Raw genomic sequence first — 18,325 nt, forward strand, 5'->3', positions numbered from 1 at the left:
CAAATACCAAATGCAGAATCACTTCATAAATTTGAGAAATATCGCTTGTTGCCTAAATCAATGCTCTTCTATGAGACATAAAGATGGTCATGGCGATAAACTATTAAGCTTGTTTTGGGAGTATGATTGTGGTTGTTTTTCAAAATGCTTTTTAGGGCTGAGTATTTTCGGTTCGGTTCGGTTTTGGACCAAAATAAACAACCAAATCGATTTTTTTTTTTTTAGTTTTTGAACCGAATCGAACCGAAAACCGGTTCAAACCGATTAATTTCGGTTCGGTTCGGTTTTTTCTCCCTTCCAAACCGGTTCAAACCGATTGAAACTGAACAAACACAACGCAAGGGATTGAATCCCCATCGAAAGATCTTGAAACCCTTAAACATATCCTCGAAACTCTCAAACTCAAGGCCTTTTACGTTTCAAGAAGCCAACAAATCAAACTAACCAAAGACACTTCGCTTACGAAGAAACTCCAATAGTCCTAATAAAGCCAACTTTAATGAACCTGTTCATGGAAGATTGGAAAATTAAAAGAGAAGAAGACAAAATCCAGTAGTCCTAATGAAGCCAACTTTAATGAACCTGCAAGATGGAAGATTGGAAAATTAAAAGAGAAGAAGACAAAATCGCGGGGGCAATATTCAGGATGGTTAGAAAACCAATCAATAAGACTAAGATCTACTCCACCTTTCAAAACTACAAAGTCATTCCATTCACGAAGCAAAGACTACTGGAAAGGCTCAAGCTAAAGTTTAGGGCATGTCCCTGAGATGAGTGGCTGACTTCCTTCATGAAAGGCCTTGATTTTCATTTTAATATGGCCAGTCAGAAAGAAGTGAAGATTTGAAAGTATGGAAGATTTGTCATTTGAGAGATGAGAGACAGAGAGGGGGCAGCGGTTGAGGGGTGAGAAAGTGTTTAGGATTAGATTTAGGGTTAGAAGCTATTTATACTTGTTTTTTTTTTTTTAAGTGCTGGCTTGGTTGAACCGGTTCGGTTTAATCGGTTTCAAACTTTAGAAACCGAAACCGAACTGAACCGGAATTTTTTTGTGGTTTTCTAATCGGTTAATTCGGTTTTTTTTTTTTGGTTTGGTTTTCTCAGTTATTTTTTTTTTCGGTTTTTCCGGTTTTCTCGGTTATTCGGTTTTTTTACTCACCCCTAGTGCTTTTCACTCAGAAGTGTATAAAAATAATGTTTTTTTTTTTTAAAATTATTTTTGATGTTAGCATAAAATATATTAATTTAAAGTAAAAAAATTAAATTTATTTTAAAAAACTTTTAAAAATATAAAAACATGGATCGAGAGCATAATAATCAACTTCTAAAATTCACCAAAATAATCAGTGGGGTCAGAGAAAGAATGGAGACATAAAAGACGACAACCCATCACACTCAGCTTACAATCAGGCGTTGTCGAATCACCTGCAAAGTTACTGAAATCTAAGCTTTATAGTACATCAATAATCGCCAAATAATCCATTCAGCCCTCCCAAGTTCGAGCCACACTATCTATCATGTTGTCTACATTTACAGCAATTTCACCATCCAAACTGTGTTAATGAACTGTAACTAAACTAATATTAACATCAATGATCTTCTTCTTGAAAAGAAGAGGTTTAATTTGAATCCCAATTTCCTTTTTATGCGTGTAAGATCCAAATTGTGAATATCCTTAATTATGTTTATCGAAGCATTATCTGGAAACGAAGATATGAACTAAGAATTCTCTAGTTATTTTGGAAGGGAAAACTGTATTCCCAAACAGCAAATGTACAGCAAAAGCTCACTCCAAAGATAAGGGTATGATCCCAGCCTTTACAGTGAATCACAACTTCGAAGCCCTACATACAGTAGCTAATCAGTCTGATCATTAAGCGGTTACAGATGCTGCCGAAAGGAAATAAAGAAGAAAGAAGAACTCAATTTTGCAATTCGGTATCGCAGGATAGGGACACTTCGAAAGAGAATCAAAAGAACCGGCCACTGCAGAGTCCCCAGTAAAGAAACAGAGGTGGAAGTTGAGTCACAGGTCTAAGAGATTCTGCCTTCTCAAGGTTTGCACCATCTTACTGATGATTAGCTCTCAAAATAGGGCGATGACTTAGCTAGTGATATGAAGAGTAGGATGTCCATTTCATGGAAAGAATAACAAAAGACAACGTGTAAGTTAAGTTAGCGAGGAATCAGGATTAGCGTTGACGTCTGTCAACGTCATATATGCTAGGTTTGACCCTTTCTTTATCTTCTTAAACACGAACCGTGTTAAATTTTCTGCTTTAGAAGAATCAATCCAAGCGAAGTATATTCCTCGAGTTTTCCCGGAAAAGAAACATGGGATTCATTCCTACTCCTTAGACTTAATCGTATCAGAACCATGCTGTTGGACAGGTGGTTCGATATACTCGCAAAAAATAAATCTAACATTGCTTGAGTTTGGAAACTTCCATGTCCTCTCTTGCCTGAAGAAGTTGCTGAATCTTCTCAGAACATCAAGCGACAGAATCATGAAATGCTTATTTCCCTATATATACCATGTTTAAGAGTGAAGTGAGAAACTCAAGAACATCTCAGATTCGATATATCTTGCTACAGATACATACCACTACAGATCTACCCAAGTTTTTTTTCGTTTTTTTGAAGCAAGCAATGGCATTAGTCTTTTCAAAGTTTCTAACTGCAGATGATATTGAGAGGGGCTTGTGTATTCCTGGTTGTTCTCTGGGTCCATTACCATTCGAAGAAGGCCAATCGATGAACATGCATGTTCACGATGGTAATGGCCAGGAATGGATCTTCTCTTGCACAATCAAGAGAAATCAGAGCATGGGACATTTTCTTTCTGTGGGTTGGAATAAATTTGTTCGTGAGAGGGATCTTCGAGTGGATGATAAGGTCACAATTCATGAGGAGGCCATGAAAAACCAAGCTACGGGAACATGCATCAAAGTGGAAGTGAAAAGAAAGATCAGATTGTTTGGTGAGGATGTTTGGGCTGCTGTCTGAGCAATTGAAGTGCTGTTTTTTTTTTTTTTTTTTTTTTCTGGATATTAAATTTTTAAATTGTTGGGGTGTAAAAGAAAATGGCCACACCACATAAAAAAGAACGATTCGCTACTTCCAACCCCATCGCAAAAACAAGATTTTGGTAACCAGAAGAGACCTCATGCTCCACTTGTATGATGTGCAGGCCATCATGCACTAATGTGTGGATTTTTTTTAATATTATTTAATAACAAATATCATATAGCCCCTAACCAAATTAAAAAAAAAGAAAAAAACTAGAATAAAAAAGATTAATATACCCTTGAAATTAACCTTAGTTTGTTCGGATTTCAAGGGTAGTTTTGTAATTTCATTGTGTTTTTAAATGGAAAAGATGGAGAACCCTCTTGTGCATGTTTATTTTATTTTTCTCCTAAGAGGTATGACCATAACTTAACAGTGTAAATTATTTTTAAAAGACTAAAAACCCCTCCATAAAAGCTTAATAATTTTTTGTATTCAAGGATAAAATAGTCATTTTACTATAATAAAAGAAGGTTTCCAAACCAATTTGTCCCCAAGCAATGTTTTTCCCCAAAGATAAAATCACAATTATAGTATTCCAAGGAATAAATGAATAAGGAGATGTGTTCAGAGGCACAATAAATCACTGATTTTTTTTATTTTATTTTTTGTAATTGTTCTTTTTTATATGCAATTAATATGTAGATATGTGTTTCCTTTTTCCCACATTGATTAGATAACTTTATTATATCTCTCTTCTAAATTTATATAAATAAAGTTTCATTGTAAAAAATAAAATCAAGTCGCTTAAATTGAGTTACTATTCAATTTCATTCAATCTCCACTGTTGACCAGGCTGTCGATATCTTTACCAAGCCTTTTCTTACCTGGATGTTTTCGGGATTTGGTTTCCGAACTCAAGCTTGTCTTCACTTCACTAGCTTGAGTTTGAGGGGTGAAAATGGCTCCTTCTTTTACTGAGATTATATGAAAGTAAGTGTGAAAATGCATCTCCGTTTCTTGTATAACGTTTGAGAAACAAAAACATTGTGATTTGTCATGGGAAAAAAGCAATCGCAAAGCTTACGTAACATCTGAGAAGCTGACATACAAAAGATTGGCAGTGGAACATAGCATCTCTGCAAAAATTATAGAAACTTCAATGGCATGCAAAAAAACGGTACGGGAGCTAAGATCGCATAGAAACGATACCATTTTCCACTTGAATTAGAGTTATGGTGACCATATGTTTCAAACACTAAATAGAAGACAATCTCAATTTTTAAAGTTAAAAAGAAATGGGGCTGCATAATCATTGATCCTGCCAGGAAGCCATTTTGTGAGGACCTGTTTAGCAGAGAAGATGCATCACCATAAGAGAAGGAAAAAAACCAGGGGGGGCTAAAGGCAGGCAACGAATGGTTGAAACCCAGCTGCCATATTCCCTCTTAACAGCAAAATAAAAGGCAGGAAGGAGAATCCAAGCATTCCAAGAAAGCTTGCTCATTCGTGTTCATCACATAAACTACAGACAAAATGAATACGAAGGATGTAAGTATAGCAGATTATAAAAAAAACATCAATGAGCCCCATGACAGTCCAGAACGCAACACAGCAGTCAGCATCCCATGGTATGAACATGCACAGATGGAGAAAAAGAAGAAGAAGACGGAAAGCATAAATGGCTGGGAAGAAAAACAGATGTTGCATATGTGGTAGCATGTCAGAAGGCTTAATTAAATGACAATCCAGTTTCAGCATGCATGCAGCGAAAAAACATAGATATTGTAATCACAACATCTATGTTTTGTGGAAAAAAAAGGTAAGAAATTTGAGTGCAAATGCAAGGGCCTCAACAATACCAGACTGTCACCATGACAACAATATTGCAATCACAGAGCGAAAAAAAAAAGGACATGAAAAGCAATTTTTTTACAGGGAAGGGACTGCAAAGGTTGCCAATCGAAAAGGCACAGTGGCAGTGCATTGATTGGAGCTGACAACCCAAAATTTTGTTACCGATGCTTTAATGGGCGAGCTAAATAGGAAAACATAGATATATGCAAAAAAAACACGAGAAATAAAGAAGCAGGGCAGAGCAAGCCAGCAAATTGATTTTAGTTTTGTGAGCTTGAATAAGGCCAATGCTGCCAGAAGAAAGACAAAGCAATGATCATATCCGTTCCAGCCAAACAACAACAATTTCATCTATCAATTAAAGAAGAATAAAGATAAGGACCGAGGTTCTAAAACAATCGGAGCATGGTGGAGAAGAGCTTAAAAACAGAGTTACCTCTGTTCAGCCCTCCCAAGTTCGAGCCACACTATCTATCATGTTGTCTACATTTACAGCAATTTCACCATCCAAACTGTGTTAATGAATTGTAACTAAACTAATATTAACATCAATGATCTTCTTCTTGAAAAGAAGAGGTTTAATTTGAATCCCAACTTTCTTTTTATGCGTGTAAGATCCAAATTGTGAATATCCTTAACTATGTTTATCGAAGCATTATCTGGAAACGAAGATACGAACTAAGAATTCTCTAGTTTTATGATTGAAGGGAAAACTGTATTACCAAACAGCATATGTACAGCAAAAGCTCTGAGACCCTTTTCCAAAAGATAAGGGTATGAATCCCAGCCTTTACAGTGAATCACAACGTCGAAGCCCTGATCACTAGTTTTGATGATGTGTTGAAGCTGATTTTTAATCTTGATTTTGAAAATCCCTCCGGCGACCCTCTACAACGAAAGGTCCACACTTGCCCCTCCTCGTCTTTGAACTTCAAATTTTTAAGCCTTCTTGATCATTGAATCCTTGAGTGAGTTGATAAGCAATGGTTGAGAAGTTTCTCCTTCGCTGAGGTTTTTATAGTTCGTGCCTTAGTGGGCTTTAATTTTTTAATTTTTTAATTTTTAATTTTTAAATTATTTTAAGTGCTTATATTAAAAAAAATATTTTTTTAAAAAAATATTATTTTGATATATTTAAAAAATAAATTTTATCTCAATCTCTAAAAACAAATTGTGCAATCTATATAAACAATAAAATTTATTCTAAACATTATATATTTTTATATAATTTAAATTATTACTTTTCTTATAAATCCTATATAATTAAATAAAAAATATTCAAAAGTTCTCCACTAAGATAAAATATTTACATTTGTATTTATCATTTTTTATTTATAAAAATATATATATTTTTTATTTTAGTCTTTAATTAACATTAATAATATATATATATATATATATATATATAATAGGGCGATTACTTAGCTAATGATATGAAGAGTAGTATGTCCATTTTTGGAAAGAATAACAAAAGACAACGTGTAAATTAAGTTAGCGAGGAATCAGGATTAGCGTTGACGTCTGTCAACGTCATATATGCTAGGTTTGACCCTTTCTTTATCTTCTTAAACACGAACCGTGTTAAATTTTCTGCTTTAGAAGAATCAATCCAAGCGAAGTATATTCCTCGAGTTTTCCCGGAAAAGAAACACGGGATTCATTCCTACTCCTTAGACTTAATCGTATCAGAACCATGCTGGTGGACAGGTGGTTCGATATACTCGCAAAAAATAAATCTAACTTTGCTTGAGTTTGGAAACTTCCATGTCCTCTCTTGCCTGAAGTTACTGAAATTTCTCAGAACATCAAGCGACAGAATCATGAAATGCTTATTTCCCTATATATACCATGTTTAAGAGTGAAGTGAGAAACTCAAGAACATCTCAGATTCGATATATCTTGCTACAGATACATACCACTACAGATCTACCCAAGTTTTTTTTCGTTTTTTTGAAGCAAGCAATGGCATTAGTCTTTTCAAAGTTTCTAACTGCAGATGATATTGAGAATGGCTTGTGTATTCCTGGTTGTTCTCTGGGTCCATTACCATTCGAAGAAGGCCAATCGATGAACATGCATGTTCACGATGGTAATGGCCAGGAATGGATCTTCTCTTGCACCATCAGGAGAAATCAGAGCATGGGACATTTTCTTTCTGTGGGTTGGAATAAATTTGTTCGTGAGAGGGATCTTCGAGTGGATGATAGGGTCACAATTCAAGAGGAGGCCATGAAAAACCAAGCTATGGGAACATGCATCAAAGTGGAAGTGAAAAGAAAGATCAGATTGTTTGGTGAGGATGTTTGGGCTGCTGTCTGAGCAATTGAAGTGCTGTTTTTTTTTTTTTTCTTTTTTTTTTGCTGGATATTAATTTGTTAAATTGTTGGCGTGTAAAAGAAAATGGCCACACCCCATAAATAATTTTAAGAGATTTGGAGTTTGAATTAAAAAATAAATCACTTTCTTATTCCCCTGATCCCTTACTTTCTCCATACGAGATGGATCAACCCTACCCTCTCCTATCCTTTCTACACGCACACTTCTTTTTTGTTTCCTCCTAGAACTAAGAAATATGAAAAAAAATTCAAGATTTATATAATTTCAACCATCTTTTTATGTCCTAAAACTGTTCTTGCAACTTCTGTCCATTGAAGCTCATTGCCTTCAGAAATAACTAAGCTATTAGTGTCGGACAACCAACACAGTCATCTCTGGATTGAGTAATTAATTAACATATCAAAATGATGGTTGCAGATACTAAACGATCAACCGTTGCTCATACTCCATCGATCTCCCAATTGTTAAAATCACGATAATTCTCTCATCTCCTAACAATTCCACTATATTTTCTTTTCAGTTGCTCCGGAATTAAAGATATTAAACATGACCTGATTCCAAAGTTTGAATTAGCGATTCCACAAGTTAAGTCAGGTTAACCGAGTCTATATAAATATCCAGTTTACTTTAAACGATTACTTTAAGCACATACCGAGCTATTTAGGAAACTATGATCCTGATCTAGGGATAGCTTAAGAAATCCATGAACATCCTAGACAGTGATCAAGATAAAACACAACATAACGTCCTCACAGCTCCAATATTTCATCGACCAAGATTTTCCTTAGCATTGAGCCCAGCAACAAATGCTCCATGAACTTTAACTGCGCCACCACAAGAAAACATCACGGAAAAACATGATTTTCCTTAGCATTGAACCCAGCAACAAATGCTCCGTGAACTTTTAACGCGCCACACAAGAAAACATCAACGGAAAAACATTCATAGGATAAACGTTGAGATCTAACCAGATCGGATCTCATCCTGGAATCATTCAGAGTTTCTATTTTTAATAAGGCCTCCTCGAAGTATATATACCAGCCTCTCTTCCCCTATTGATTGTGCCATTCTCTCATCTCTAATGCCTCGTTTGTCGCAGCTATATCATCCCTCTTGGAGTTTTAGTTTTGTTCTCTTCTTTATTGGAACTAGCGAGGTTTTATTAGGCTCATTCCCATCATGCTTAGTCCAAATTGTATGATAGTTAGAAAGCACCTATGTCAGATGGGATTGGTAATCAGCAGTGCCTTTATAGTCATCAACAATGCTATAAAATTATAATGAATAATATTATGGTATTAGTGAATTTTATACCAAAAAAAACTTAATATTCCCGACTCTAATATTAATAAATATTGAACTGAAATAAATTTAAGTATAGGTAAATGTTATATAGTAAAATATTTATATTCTTGACTCTAGCAATATTAAACTAAAATTTTTTTGTGATAATATTAAACAAATATATAAAATGCTAATTATGCAAAAAAAAAATTTGGATTTTTGTTTTGTGAAGAGCAAAACAATTTTTTTTTTTGTACAATGATAAATATACCACAATAATGTTTTTAAAAAGGACTTTGCCATATCAAAATAAAAAGAGCATTTTAAAATAATCTTAGGTATTTTTTACACATGCCAATCAATCATGCAAGCAAACAAGGTATAAAGTAAATGGACCACCTCCAACACAGTCCATGGGAACAGAAATCACAACCCAAGGAACAGGAAAACAAGCCCAAGTCACATAAACACAGTCCATATAACTGACAAACACGACCCATGCTTAAACAAAAGCCCACTAACAGAAGCCCAAACTTGACCTAAGCCCAAATGAAACCCCAACCTTATAAGTCTCATATCAGCCCAGTTGAACAAACAGAAGGAGACTGCATGATTGTGTTGACTTGGACCAAATAGTTATGGCTGCTGCTAAACCCTTTTGTCTGGAGGTGCTTGTCGACTCTCCACAACCCATTTCACTCTTGAAAGATAAAATTTTATAAAAAATAATTTTTAAATTTTATGTTTTTTATATTAAAAATTTAGTCAATGAAAAATATTTTTCAATAAAAAAAAATTTAATTTGGTTTCCTGAAAAGTGTTTTTATTTTATTTTTGGAGGAAAACACTTTTCAAAAGTTGTGAAAAATTTAAAATGTCATGTTATTTGCTGATTGTTATTTATTTTATTTCAAATAATTTATGAAATTGTAATTTTTTTAATTTTTATCTGTTAAATTTGATCTCTATTATTTTAATTTTTATTTATTTTTATTCAAAATAATTTATGAAATTAAATTATTTTTTTTCAATTTTATTCTCATTCAACCTTTTAATTTGTAAGATTTGTTTTTTATTATTTTATTAAACTTGAAAAAAATATTAACAATTTATTTTCAATTTATTTTTCATGATATTAGCTACATACTAGAAAATATTTCTTTATTTATTTTCTATAATACTATCAAACATCGAAAATTAATTCATTTTACATGAATTTATTTTGCAAACAAACATGTTCTAAGAGTCCTTTCCCTTTCCTTTTCTTCTTCGTAGAGTGTCTAGGAAACTCTAAGAACTTTGATTTTCCCATAAAGTAGAACCTTGGCTGCCTGTTCCTCTAACGTGAGCTTCCAAACTTAGCAGACTTTAGGGGTTGTTTCTACGAAATACTTGGAGGCTTGAATATATGATACCACCAGTAAGGATTTTAGGAGAGGTGCATCCCTTGAAATCAGTGGAGGAGTCTTCTTTTACTAAATCCTGCCTCCCTGAAACTTCGATGACTTAAAGGTCACAGCTTTTAAAGTTAAGGCAAGAGATTAGAGGTGAGGATGGACTACTCTAGCTCATAAATGGTTGAACAGTTGGGTTTTGTGTTTGTGGTAGGAGGATTTTGAAGGGCTAAAGAAAGGTGAAGGCTAAGACATGCAAGATGGTTGAGAGGTAGTGTTTTTTTTTTTTTTGCTAAGTTTTAACCATGGCTTCACGATCCTCTCAAATGCTACACAGGTTAGGGTTTTGGAGGAATTTTATAGGTCAAGGAGGAAGGATACAGGGCCTGTGAGGTGAGCTATCTTGGACCCACTATTGATAATGCAAGGATATACACAGCTCTCGACAATTCGATTGACATTTTTGTGGTGAATTCTGCAGCGAGTTTAGGGCTGTGAAGGACCTGATTTTAAGTTTTTATGAGAGTGCGAATGATGGGGTGTCAGGGGATGTGAAGTTTGTGAACTTCAACGCCCATTCATTTTAGTTCTAGTTTCTATTTTTCACCAGTCTAGTTTCTAATTTTGTTTTGTGGAAGACACAACGAAATTTAGGAAGGGGAAAAGAAATCTCCAGGAGTATTCCAATTCCACTCTATTTAAAAAGCTATAACTTAATTTTGATTCATTTAAAACCATCTTCAAGCTCACATGCTTATAAGTTCAATGTATCTCTTGTTTTTGACTTTATTTTTTATATTTTTATTTAAATTCAAAGGTCCAATTTATATCAGGTGCGATATTAGTGGTGGGTATTGCAGAGAAAAAAGAGTTCTTTGCTCTTATAAAATATCTAGAATGTTTAGAGATTTTTTCAATAATCACGTGTCTTTCTTTTTTCCAGATGAGATATCGGCCCAAACCAGTCTTTCTTTTCGGAGTTGAAGTGTATTCTACTTCCTATAATTTCCTTGATCATCTATTATTTTCATTAATATTGTTTGAGTTTTAATTAAGAAACCCAAATATATATTGAATGAGATGGTCATGGTTTTTTTTACTATTCATATGAACAGTATAGAGTGAAAATTCATTTTGCATTATTTATTTTTCTAGTGTAGAATAAATTAATTCACTTTATACTGTTTATTTTTGTAAAGTTACTCTGCACTATTTATTTTTTAATACAGAGTGAATTATAATTCACTCTGGAATGTTCATTTCATAAAAATGAACAGTGTGAATCACTCTGACCGATGGAAGCAGCTTGGAATTGCTTTCCATTCACCTGTATTTTAAATGCAAAGAATACCGGGTCTCACAAACAGTAAACCGTGTTTTATATTTTACCAAACACCAACTTTTCAGTGGTTTACTTCAACTGCAGAAGCAATTGAAGAAACAAATACCCTCTTAGTCATAGGTGCTGTAGGGATTATATAGCTGAATTTATGAAGAAGGGGAATAGATGACAACCTAACACATGCCAATAAATTTAATCTATATTGTTTTTAAATCTGATGAAAAGTCCACGTATCCATAATCTTTATATAAATTGATCTATTTTAGTTCGAGATCGCAGCATAGGAAAGGATGTCGTGGGGATATGATCCAGAAGAAAGGGACGTGTTTTTCTTGTAATGATGAAAAAAAAAGGTTGCACCTTTTTATTGCAAGATCTATGGTACGAAATCGGAAGATAATTTGTTGGATAGCAAGTGGGCTCATCATTATAAATATACGGCACATGCTTCTCTTAGAAATGATCAATCATGAGTTGACTGAAAATCAGTTCTAGAAATTATATTGAGAATTTTTAGGATGAGAATGATGAATTAACGGTAAAAAATAATGTTTTTTAATTTGATGAAAAAGTTGATATATATTGATTTACTATATTTAATAACTTAAAAGAAAATTTAAATTTTCACAACACCGACAATATTTTTGTTAATGTTGATGCTGGGAAATTTAATGATGTTTTGATCTTCATCAATCAACTCATTTTAATGAAAAATATAAACGATTCATTGCGGATTATGAAGAACTCTGCCGAATGGTAATGGAGATGAGATAATATATGAGTGATCCATGTGCTACTCCTTATTAGCCCCACGGTCCGGCAACGACCAATCTCCTCCTCCTCCAATGCAGCTCCATTTTAGATTTATTGTATTTAAAAGTACAAATATTTAAATTTATAATAAATATTTATTTTTTATATTATTTTATTTTCATTTTATATATTTGATTTCTTTTTTAAATTATTTTCTACTTTTGTTCGATATATTTTTTTAAAAAAGTATTTTAATTTTATTACTGATAGGTTTACCGATAGAATTACAGATGTCACTGTTATTATTAACTCTCCAACAAAATTGCAAATGATATTCGGTCGGTGATATTTTAACTATACTGATAGATAAATAAAAACAACAACAAAATTGCATATGGTATTTCATTGGTTATATGGTAAACATCCCAACGCAAATACCAACAGAATAAAACAGGTAATTTTTTAGTCCGTTTATAAATCCGTTGATAAATTTATTACTGATAGACTCAACAATAGAATATAAATTATCGACAAGAGTTTTATAGATGAACTATTTATATCCGTGAGCTTGTCGGTAAAACTCTCTTCGGTTAAAAAAAAAAAAAGAAAAAGAAAAGAGGAGGCGGTTTTCTCCATGACATTTAAACCAGGGATGCTGTATCTTCTAAAATTTAGTCATGGGTGCCGTAGGGATTATACAGCTGAATTTATAAAGAAGCGGAATAGGTGTCTACCTATGGAAAGAGAACTAGAAAAAGAAAAAGGCGAAGGGATGCTACAAACAACAATAGCTGAGAAATTTTAAGGATAGGGTTTTGAATAATGGTCGACACATGCCAATAAATTTAATCCATATTGTTTTTAAGCATGATGAAAACTCTACGTATCCATAAATTGATCTAATATTTTCGTTCGAGATCGCAGCATGGGAAAGAATGTCGTGGGGATAAGAAAGGGACGTGTTTGTCTTGTAATGGCGAATCAAAAAGGTTGCCCCTGTTTATTGCAAGAGCCTGTTGGTGCGAAATCGGAAGAGAATTTGGTGGACAGCAAGTGAGCTGATCATCTTTATGAACACACCTTAAGCTCAATCTAGCATGTCCCAGGTTCTTGTCTCATGAGTTGGATTTCTCAAAACTTGGCAAAAGCAGGGGAAAGAATGTCGCGGGGATATGATCTAGAAGAAAGGGACGTGTTTGTCTTGTATTGACGAAAAAAAAAAGGTTGCACCTTTTTATTGCAAGATCGAGCCAGCCATGGTACGAAATCGGAAGAGAATTTGTTGGACAGCAAGTGAGCTCATCTCTATAAATCCACCTAGAGCTCAGTCTAGCATGTCCCAGGTTCTTGTCTCAGTTAGATTTCTCAAAACTTGGCAAAATCCAGCTTAATCTCTCCCGAAAACCAACTAGAAATGGAGCAACTTTTTACTAAAGAGCTTTCTCCGACTGATACAACACACAGGCTGACAGTTCCTGCGGCCAATTTGGGAGATTTCGAGATTCCCATGGGAGAGCATGCAATTAACATTGAGGCAACAGACACTATAGAGAGACAGTGGATCTTCAGGCTGTCCATTCGCCGGGATAACAATCCAAACCCAAGACCAGTATTCACCGGTCAGTGGATTCAATTTGTGAACGAAAAAGGCCTGAGGGCGGGGGATAGGATCATTTTCTCCAGGCAACAAGTTGAAGGTAATGGCGTGCAATACAGCATCAGGGCTGAGAGAAGAATATTCAATTATTGGTTTAATGTTCAGTGATTGCCTTCTCTAGCTATCCCTTGAAGATCATGTCAACTCTGTGTCAACTTCAATTATAAGCCCTAATTAATCAGCTAAGCCCTTAAAGATCTGTTCAGTTTCCATGTCGAGGTAATGTGATAGTTTGCGATTATTACTTTGTTATTTTATTTATGTTTGGTTTGTACTCTCTACTCGTGAAAACGAGAGCTTGTATTGCGAGTGACATGAGATTTGGTTTGTCACTTTGAAATTTAGTGTTAAAAGTATGGCTTGTCGCTTCCCACAACTTTATATATATATATATATATATATATATCAATTCGACATGGGTTGTACTGATCATGACTTTTGTGAATCTTTTTTTAGTAAATTCTTTATTTAGTGGAGTCAAAGATTACTAAGACAATAACCAATGATCCAATTCAATAATTTAATGAATTTTTATTATTTTCAAAATGAACCAATTAAGTTAAATAGTCAAATTCACAACTTGTATAATAAAAATGTAATAACTAAATAAAAAATATAATATTAAAAAAAATTAAAAAAAATTAATAAAAATAAAATAAAAAAAACAAATCACTATTCAAATAAATAATGCTTTGCCAGAAAAACCATCATCTTTTAGTTTATAATGAACTAATTAATTAATATTATTATTATAAAAAGAGGTTTGAACTTGTGATTTCTAGCAGTAGGGAAACATGGGTGCCGATTGAGATAAAAGCATTATGATACCAACTTAAAAATGACAACAACTTACCAAATATCTCATTTCAGTTAATTTTGAAAATTAAATCCAAAATTAGCAAGGTAAATTACATAACAATCCATATTTTCATTCGAACTAGGATAGCTTAAGAAATCCATGAACATCCTAGACAGGGATCATGACAAAACACACATAACGTCCTCACAGCTCCAATATTTCACCGACCAAGATTTTCCTTAGCATTGAGCCCAGCAACAAATGCTCCATGAACTTTTAACCGCGCCACCACAAGAAAACATCACGGAAAAACATATATTCATAGGATAAACGTTGAGATCCTAACCCAGATCGATCTCCTGGAAATCATTCAGAGTTTCTATTTTTAAGGCCTCCTCGAGGTATATTTTCAGAGAGCAACTTAATTTTCCCTTTACCTTTGACATGGACATGTTTTCCATTTGCAACAGAAATATGAGTTGGAGTAGTGATTTTTTCGAAATGATGTAAGCTAGTCATTTTATTTGTTATGTGATCAGAGGCACCCGAATCAATGACCCAAAAATTATGCACAGTACTAGCAACTACAGCAGTTTTAAAAGCAGTCAAAATACCTTCTAAATTCTCTTGGGATAGATGATCAGAGTTTGCTAGGAAACCAGCAAACTTACCAAGAATAGCTGTAGAATCAGAATTGCTTGAGGCTGTCAAGTTGGCATCACCCTTTTCCTTAAGATAATTGGCAAAATCATTAAGAAGAGCAGACGGGTTGGTAGAAAAATTCACAACATTACTTGGAGAAGAATCATCAGTAGAGTGAGCAACAATGTGAGCTTTATATCCATAACCCTTTTGAAGTCCCTTTTCCTATTCAAAGTTAGGCTTTAATTCTGGATGAAGGATCCAACACCGCCCGTTTGTGTGTCCAAGATTATGACAATAAGTGCACTTCAAATCTGGTCGTTTTCCTTTGTAAGATTTATTACTTTTCATCTGTCTGGTAATAGCGTATACACGGGTTTCTGGCAAGGTGATTCTTGGCTCTGGATTCATGATTTTTCTGCGAGCTTCCTCTCGCTGTATTGTAGCACATACATTCGCAAGGGATGGAAGATCAGGATTCATTAGAATTCGACTTCGAAGGTCTTCATAATCTGGACCAAGACTGGATAGTAATTGGAGTATCTTGTCTTCCTCATCTTGTTTTTTCAATACTGCAACATCAATAGTATGAGGTCGATTTAATGCAAGTTCACTCCACATACCTTTCAGAATATCAAGTAGTTGCACATAAGTCTTGCCATCTTGCTGCAGATTAGCAAGATCTCTTTTGATTTGAAAAACACGAGCTGCATTGTTTTGATTTCCATACATCTCCTTCACAGCCTCCCAGAGATCCATTGAACATTCTGAATAACTAAATATTTCAGCAATATTATTCTCCATAGAATTAAGTAACCAAGACATGACAAGTTGATCCTTGCATTGCCATGATTCATAGTTATGCGAGAGAGGGTCAGGGGCTTTGATATGGCCATTAACATAGCCAAGTTTGGACCTTCCACCAAGAGCAATTGTTACAGCTCTTGACTAAAGAAGATAGTTGAGTTCATTCAACAAAACTGAACCTAGACGTTGGTTTGGATTACTTTGTTCTCCTTCTGATGTGTTAGAATATCTGTTGATGCCATCAGCACCAACATATTTAGAAGAGTCTTCCATAGAAAACTTCAAGTAAAATGCAGGTCAATCGAAACCTGCTCTGATATCATGTAGAAAAAGAAGGAACAAAGAATATGATAACAAAATTGCTGCTTTGGAATTGCAGTGTGTTCTTTATTATGTAATGTGCCATATATATATACAACGCAGCAGAGGCGTAAGTAAAAGTGGAATAGAAGTCCATGATTACAAAGGAAACTAACAATCTAACTGTCAATCTTTATTTTATAAGGACTGTATATCTTTTTCCTAAAAGCATTGGTATAATTAATTCTTTACGTATCAGATAACTGTTGCTAAAGAATCGGCTAATATTCAGCCTTACTCCAATAAAAGGAAAAAACCAGGGGGGGCTAAAGGCAGGCAACGAATGGTTGAAACCCAGCTGCCATATTCCCTCTTAACAGCAAAATAAAAGGCAGGAAGGAGAATCCAAGAATTCCAAGAAAGCTGGCTCATTCGTGTTCATCACATAAACTACAGACAAAATGAATACGAAGGATGGAAGTATAGCAGATTATAAAAAAAAAACATCAATGAGCCCCATGACAGTCCAGAACGCAACACAGCAGTCAGCATCCCATGGTATGAACATGCACAGATGGAGAAAAAAAAACATAAATGGATTTAGACGTGTTAATGATCTGGGAAGAAAAACAGATGTTGCATATGTGGTAGCATGTCACAAGGCTTAATTAAATGACAATCCAGTTTCAGCATACATGCAGCGAAAAAACAGGGGCAACGACAAAAAAGGTAAGAAATTTGAGTGCAAATGCAAGGGTCTCAACAATATCAGACTGTCACCATGACAACAATATTGTAATCACATAGCGAAAAAAAAAGGACATGAAAAGCAATTTTTTTACAGGGAAGGGACTGCAAAGGTTGCCAATCGAAAAGGCACAGTGGCAGTGCATTGATTGGAGCTGACAACCCAAAATTTTGTTACCGATGCTTTAATGGGCGAGCTAAATAGGAAAACATAGATATATAAAAAAAAACACGAGAAATAAAGAAGCAGGGCAAGCAAGCCAGCAAATTGATTTTAGTTTTGTGAGCTTGAATAAGGCCAATGCTGCCAGAAGGAAGACAAAGCAATGATCATATCCGTTCCAGCCAAACAACAACAATTTCATCTATCAATTAAAGAAGAATAAAGATAAGGACCGAGGTTCTAAAACAATCGGAGCATGGTGGAGAAGAGCTTAAAAACAGAGTTACCTCTGTTCAGCCATCCCAAGTTCGAGCCACGCTATCATGTTGCTACATTTACAGCAATTTCACCATCCAAACTGTGTTAATGAACTGTAACTAAACTAATATTAACATCAATGATCTTCTTCTTGAAAAGAAGAGGTTTAATTTGAATCCCAACCTACTTTTTATGCATGTAAGATCCAAATTGTGAATATCCTTAATTATGTTTATCGAAGCATTATCTGGAAACGAAGATATGAACTAAGAATTCTCTAGTTATATTGAAAGGGAAAACTGTATTCCCAAACAGCAAATGTACAGCAAAAGCTCACTCCAAAGATAAGGTCACAATTCATGAGGAGGCCATGAAAAACCAAGCTACGGGAACATGCATCAAAGTGGAAGTGAAAAGAAAGATCAGATTGTTTGGTGAGGATGTTTGGGCTGCTGTCTGAGCAATTGAAGTGCTGTTTTTTCTTTTTTTTTTGCTGGATATTAATTTTTTAAATTGTTGGGGTGTAAAAGAAAATGGCCACACCTCATAAATAAGTTTAAGAGATTTGGAGTTTGAATTAAAAAATAAATCACTTTCTTATTCCCCTGATCCCTTACTTTCTCCATACGAGATGGATCAACCCTACCCTCTCCTATCCTTTTTACACGCACACTTTTTTTTTTGTTTCCTCCTAGAACTAGGAAATATGAAATTTTTTTCAAGATTTATATAATTTCAACCATCTTTTTATGTCCTAAAACTGTTCTTGCAACTTCTGTCCATTGAAGCTCATTGCCTTTAGAAATAACTAAGCTATTAGTGTCGAACAACCAACACAGTCATCTCTGGATTGAGTAATTAATTAACATATCAAAATGATGGTTGCAGATACTAAACCATCAACCGTTGCTCATACTCCATCTCCCAATTGTTAAAATAACAATCCAAACCCAAGACCAGTATTCACCGGTCAGTG

General features: G+C 34.4%; 1 long non-coding RNA gene across 1 annotated transcript; it reads left to right on the forward strand.

Moving 5' to 3' along the window:
• Positions 1 to 6,479: 6,479 nt before the first annotated feature.
• Positions 6,480 to 17,958, forward strand: LOC118038801 (uncharacterized). The gene is made up of 2 exons (XR_012169631.1): positions 6,480 to 7,074; positions 17,699 to 17,958. It is a non-coding gene; the product is annotated as an uncharacterized lncRNA (long non-coding RNA).
• The last annotated feature ends 367 nt before the right edge of the window (positions 17,959 to 18,325 follow it).

Source organism: Populus alba, chromosome 4, assembly GCF_005239225.2.
Source record: "Populus alba chromosome 4, ASM523922v2, whole genome shotgun sequence".
In the NCBI taxonomy this organism is placed as follows: Eukaryota; Viridiplantae; Streptophyta; class Magnoliopsida; order Malpighiales; family Salicaceae; genus Populus; species Populus alba.